Source organism: Oryzias melastigma, linkage group LG18 (assembly GCF_002922805.2).
Source record: "Oryzias melastigma strain HK-1 linkage group LG18, ASM292280v2, whole genome shotgun sequence".
NCBI lineage: Eukaryota > Metazoa > Chordata > Actinopteri > Beloniformes > Adrianichthyidae > Oryzias > Oryzias melastigma.
This window is the reverse complement of record NC_050529.1, coordinates 64,181-70,408: the sequence shown is the minus strand read 5'-3', so window position 1 is coordinate 70,408 and position 6,228 is coordinate 64,181.

Below are 6,228 nucleotides of genomic sequence, written 5' to 3'. Positions count from 1 at the left end.
AAAAAAAAAAAAAAAAAAAAATGGGCGACAGAGCGCCATCCAGCGGCTGCTGCCCACCACTGAGAGAATTTCCCCATGTGGGAGTAATAAAGGATTTGATTGATTGATACACTCCAGGAACAAATGGAGAATTCACTTCTGACAATCATGACAAAATAACATTAATACCTAAACCAAAGACTGATCTAGTATTGATTATTTCAGACCAATGACTTGATTGAATGTCGATGATAAATTATTCAGTCATGTCTTTGCTAACAGAATTTAAATAAAAGCTTCAGTTTAATTATTTAAACTATTTGTTTTTCTCTCAATCAGATGAGAACAGTCTGAGATCAGATAATCTGAAACTCACAGAAGAAACCTCACTTCCTTCAGAACTCTGAGATGTTTCTGAGACGTAATAGATGCTGATAGAGTCTCAGTAGACCAGGAAAAGGTCAAAGTTATGTCTTTCTTTGTTAAGGATCATCTCATGAACTCTGATGGATGTAACATCTCAGCAGAGAATCAGATTAATCCTCAGGATTGTACAGTTTCATCAACATTTATTCCTGGTTTCTGACCAGCAGCAAAAGTCTAGAGTCCAGATTACCTGTAATCTGACTCCTCTTTTTATTCTCTGAACAGCATCAGTGGATAGTTCATGTTGTTATTATTCCACCTGGTGAATTAAAGATCATTTCTTTAGTTTGGACTGATAATAATCCACTGATTTACATACTTATTAGATTAAGAGATTAAGAAACCTTTATTAATCCAACAATGGAGAAATTGCAAAATGCATCAGCACAGCTACAGTCAGAACAGGTGATAAATACAAGATAAATATACATTATAAAGAACTAAAACGTAAGATACCGTAAACATTATAAAAAGAGTTAAGCAATAAAATACAATCTACAAGAATAATCCTAAACTTGATGCAGTATTTAGTCTCTAACTGTGCTTCACAGTATTTGACATCAAATCTGTTCCTGGAATCTAAACGTATCAGCAGATGTTCTGAGCAAAACCCCTTTTAGTGACCTCATTAATGAGCACAGCGTCAGTGGGTAAACCTGTTAATATGGAACTGTTATGAGACCATAAATATCTGAAACCAAATAAAACATTTAGAACAATATACTGGTGTTAGGCCAAAAAAAGTAAAAAGTCCAAAACATTTACTATTCTAAAATAGTTTTTCTTTCCAGTTCCAGGTTTTCCAGCCGGCCCCAGAACACCCTGATGGAGGAGGAGGGTTTAAAAGCCCCCTTCTGGCTCCTCCCTCTCTCTCCACGGTCAGCAGCCACATCAGCTGAACTGCTCCTGCCTGACTCAGCAGCCGTCTTTCCCCCTCCCCAATTTGTTAGTGGTTTATTGGGAATAAATCCAGTTTTCTTTGTACCTCAAACACTTGGTTTAGTCTTTTATGTTTCATCCACCGAGCCTGGATGTAACACAAGTCTTTTTTTTATTTTTTTTTATTTTGAATCTGAAAATTCATTTTCAAAACTTTTGGGGCCAGTGTGGCAGTTCTAACACGATGGACCAATCACAATCAATGAGGATGTTGTAAAAATCAGAGTTCTATCATGTACAAACCACACGTCCAAAGCTCTGTTCATCTTGTTGAGTTGAATACAGCCGTAGAAAACGTTTTTATGCTGTAATAAAATGACTCTGTGGGTCGTCCTTCTTAAACCTACAGAACACCATCTTAAAACTGTGTAGGACCAGTAAACATTTTGCATATGGTGCTTGTCCAGCCCGGTAGAGAGACTCACTGATCACTATGACTGCAGTGTTTGGGGTACTGGGCTGAGGAGGACCTCCACAGAATCAACCAGCTCCACGTCTCCCTTCTCCTCCTGGATGTGGAGCTCTGCAGGACCTCATGCTGCTCCTGTGATGGATGTTCACATTCAATCAGAACTCCGTAACCTTAGAGCCACAAACTGGAACCATCCCTTCTTTCACTGCACGGTGAATTGACTTCTCACTGTCTGTCAAACATTAATCCAGCTCAGATGATGCTGGTTTATTTATTGAGAAGAGTTCCACAAAAACCTACAAAAAATGAAATCCTTTAAAGATTATCTCGTTACCAGGACTTCTATCTTACTCAGAACAGTGTCTGGATGACAGCCGGTTCAGTCTGAAGATAACCTGAGTCTGAAGGTCGTTCAGTATTAATCTGAGAGGGAAAACTGAGGACCTTTTTAAATGATTGTCTCTACGACAATAAGAAAAAGATGACAGTTCAGGACCAGAGGAGCTGCTCCCGCTCGGGTCTCTCCCGGCGTATCGAACGAGCTCCGCTGAAGTCCGTGAAGCTGCAGCCGGAGAACCGCTGCGCTGCGACAGAGCAAAATGTTTGTATTGGATCAGTATTAGGGCGACAGTAGCTCAGGCGGTAGAGCGGTCGGCCAATGATCGAAGGATAGGTGGTTCGATTCCGGCTCCCGCCAGCCAAGTGTCGTTGTGTCCTTGGGCAAGGCACTTAACCCTGCCTGCCTCCAGTGTGGCTCCACTGGTGTGTGGATGCGTATGAATGTTCCGGTGATGGTCAGAGGGGCCGTAGGCGCGTACTGGCAGCCACGCCTCTGTCAGCCTGCCCCAGGGCAGCTGTGGCTACAGTAGTAGCTTACCGTCACCAAGTATGAATGAGGTGTGAATGAATAATGGATATGTAATGTAAGCGCTTTGAGCGTCTGGAAAAGCGCAGATAAATCTAATACATTATTATTATTCTACCAGCTGATTGAGTCACTGAAAACATCCCATGCCCAAAGCTGAGTTCTTGATTTTTAAATACATAGTTACATTTAATTATACATAAAAAATAAAGGGCTGCACGGTGGCGCAGTGGTTAGCGCTCTTGCCTCACAGCGAGAAGGCCCCGGTTCGAATCCCGGCTGGGACCTTTCTGTGTGGAGTTTGCATGTTCTCCCCGTGCATGCGTGGGTTTTCACCGGGGACTCCGGCTTCCTCCCACCGTCCAAAAACATGCTTCATAGGTTCATTGGTGACTCTAAATTGTCCCTAGGTGTGAATGTGAGAGTGGATGTGTGTGATTGAGGCCCTGAGACAGACTGGAGACCTGTCCAGGGTGTACCCCGCCTTCACCCATCAGTAGCCGGGATAGGCTCCAGCACCCCGCGACCCCGAAAGGGAAGAAGCGGTCAAGAAGATGGATGGATGGATGGATGAAAAATAATTTTATTTTAGTGAAGTAAAAAAACAAATATTAAACAGTCCTGCACATTACTAAAATCTAACTATACGCTAAAATAAATAAATAAATAAAAATCGAAAATTAAACCTGGATGAGTTTCACAATGTGTTTTATGGTCCTACACAGTACCGCTGCACCACCAGCACCACGTAATTATTATAGAGCTCTGTAGGATTAATAAAAGCAACTCACACAGAGCAATTTTAAGCAAACCTGAGGACGTTTTCTACGTCTGTATTTAATACAACAAGATGGAGCTTTGAACGGACTTTAACAGAGTTTTGGACGTGTGGTTTATACGCGATAAAACTCTGGTATTTACACCCGTCTATGGACAACTTCAGACTGATAGTACCGATGAAACAGACATTTTCTGATTGTAATTATCCACATTATCAGAGTCAGTGAACGCACCGGGACTGAAGCCCCCCCCCTCATCCATTTTGATTGGTCCTTTGTGTTAGCCCCGCCCCAACGCGCCACAACGGGTTCAAAAGTTTTGAAACTGAAACTTTCAGATTCGTTACCAAAAATAAAAAGAGTTGAAAGTGAAAAAAAGATTAAAACTGAAAAGCAAAGTTTTGAAATTGAAATTTTGAGTTTTGAAATCTAAAAAACAACATTTGAAGCTGAAAATAACCAAAAGTTCTTCAAACACATGACTACTGCAGCTCTAACAGCATGAAGACGGACGCCTGAGGCCTGAAAAATACCTTTACTTAACCGGCAAAGCAGGTCGCTCCTCCGAAAAGGCAGAAACACGGAGATAAAAACGAAGAACAAACGCAAACCGAAACTTCAAACATGGGGATACTAGCAGCCATAGATCGCTGAAGACTAATGGAAGAATTTAAGGTGGAGTTGAAACATAACTCGCTAACTATGGCCAACAGTTCAACTCTGAAGAAATCAAAGCCTGCAAGAAGATAACAAGAAGTTATCTGGTGAAGTGAAAGAGCTGAAAGCTCAAAACATGGAGCTGTTAAAGAAAGTTTCTGAAAATGAAACTATGGTACAGAAGATGATGGAACCTGAGACTCAATGGATTGAAGGAAGAAAATGGAGAAAACACCTGGAGAGTGGTTGCTGACATCATCCTAAAAATTGCTCCACGTTGGAAAGAAAAGATGGATATCATCCTAGACTCTGTTCATTGCCTGGGTCCCGTCAACAACAGCCGTCTGCATCAAATCATCCTTCAGTTCACCAGCCACCGCTTCAGAGACGAGATCTGGAAGACCTCCAACTTCATCAGGTCTGCAAAGACCTGAAGATCCCCTTTGCTGAAGACCTGACCAAGGAAGACCGGGAGGCACGAATGGCGGTGTGGCCCAAAGTGGAGAGAGCCAGAAAAGATGGTATGAAGACCATGTTTAGAGGCCCGCACGCCTTTATTAATGGACACAAAGTTTTGCCCTGAATATGGAAGTGAGTCAAATCTTAAAAAACATGAGTGAAGTTCAATTCAAATTACTGTTAAGGGTTATGCTGCTCGTTTGAGAGTTGGGTACCTTTTTTTACAAAAAGAAAAAACATAACTTTTTCTTAGTTTTATCTGCTTGACATTTATAATTGTTTTTGTTTTGTTTTATTGAAGCAATACATGTTAATTTGAAAAAGAGCATTTCTTTACTTTCTGTTAATGTGAGAATCATAAGAGATTTGGTTAAAAGAAAAAGCTTTTTTATTCTGCAAAGGGAAGACTTCCAATGTCATATTTCTCCAAGAGACACATTCTGATGCTGCTGAAGAAACATTCTAGTCCAAACAATGTGGAGATGGAGTTTACCTGAGCCATGGAACTACAAGATCAGCTGGTGTAACCATTTTACTTAAGAACTTTAAAGTTCTTTCTCACATGATTGACACGTTTGGACACGGGGTCATTCTTAACGTGGACATTGATGGTTTTACTTTCATTCTGGTTAGCATCTATGGACATAACAATAGACGAGAAAATCAAACCTTTTACAAGAAATTGACCTGAACTTAGAAGAACTTCAAAATAAATATTCAACCGATCATATTATAGTTGGGGGTGATTTAAACCTTGTTGGTGATGATTTCCTGGACAAATTCCCCACCAAGTATAATTCTAGTCACTCAAATACAATTTTTGAACAATTTTGAGCATTGAGCATAATCTTGGTGATGTGTGGAGACGTTTAAACCCCAATAAAATTAAGTTTTTCTGGTTTAGCTCTAACTATAGTCTGAAATCTAGAATCGATCACTGGTTGGTTAGCAGTCACATCTTAGACTATGGAGTTAACTCGGATATTTCTGCTGCACCACTGACTGACCATAGTGTTATCACTCTGGAGATCAAACCTACAGCCAGAGCTCGCTCACCGAACAGTTTCTGGAAGTTTAATTCAAGCCTGCTAAAAAGTGAAATTTATTGTGAGGAAATTAAACCTCTAATTAAAGAGATAACAAACTCTAATGAGCTAAAACATGCTGTTGACAAATGGGAATTCTTAAAATACAAAATCCGTCAATTCACCATCACATTTAGTAAAACTGAAAAGAGACAAAGAAAATCCAGAATGGGGAATGGTGACGTTATTGATTAGGTATTGTAGTAAACCTGATCTAAATGATGAGGACAGACAGGAAATATCCCATCTACAAACTCAACTGGATAACATGGATATTCAAAAAGCTCGTGGGGCCTTTGTAAGATCCAGAGTTAAATGGATAGAAGACAAAAGAACTCTTATTTTTGTAATTTGGAAAAAAGAGACGAGAAAAAAACACTTTTAACTCTCTAATTATCGACAACTCAGAAATTACAGATGAAACTAAATTTCTGCAAAGATTGATCAATTCTACCAAGAGCTTTATGCGTCAAAAACTTAGAAGGAGGATTGTTATATGTTTGTAGAGGATATATCAAGAAACATTCCAACAATAAATGACTACCCCATCCCTGGCGGGGGGGCGGGGAACCTCGGCCTGGTGGTCTAGTCTCTTGGGTGCCGGTCTCCTGGGCCCGGCGGTCTCCT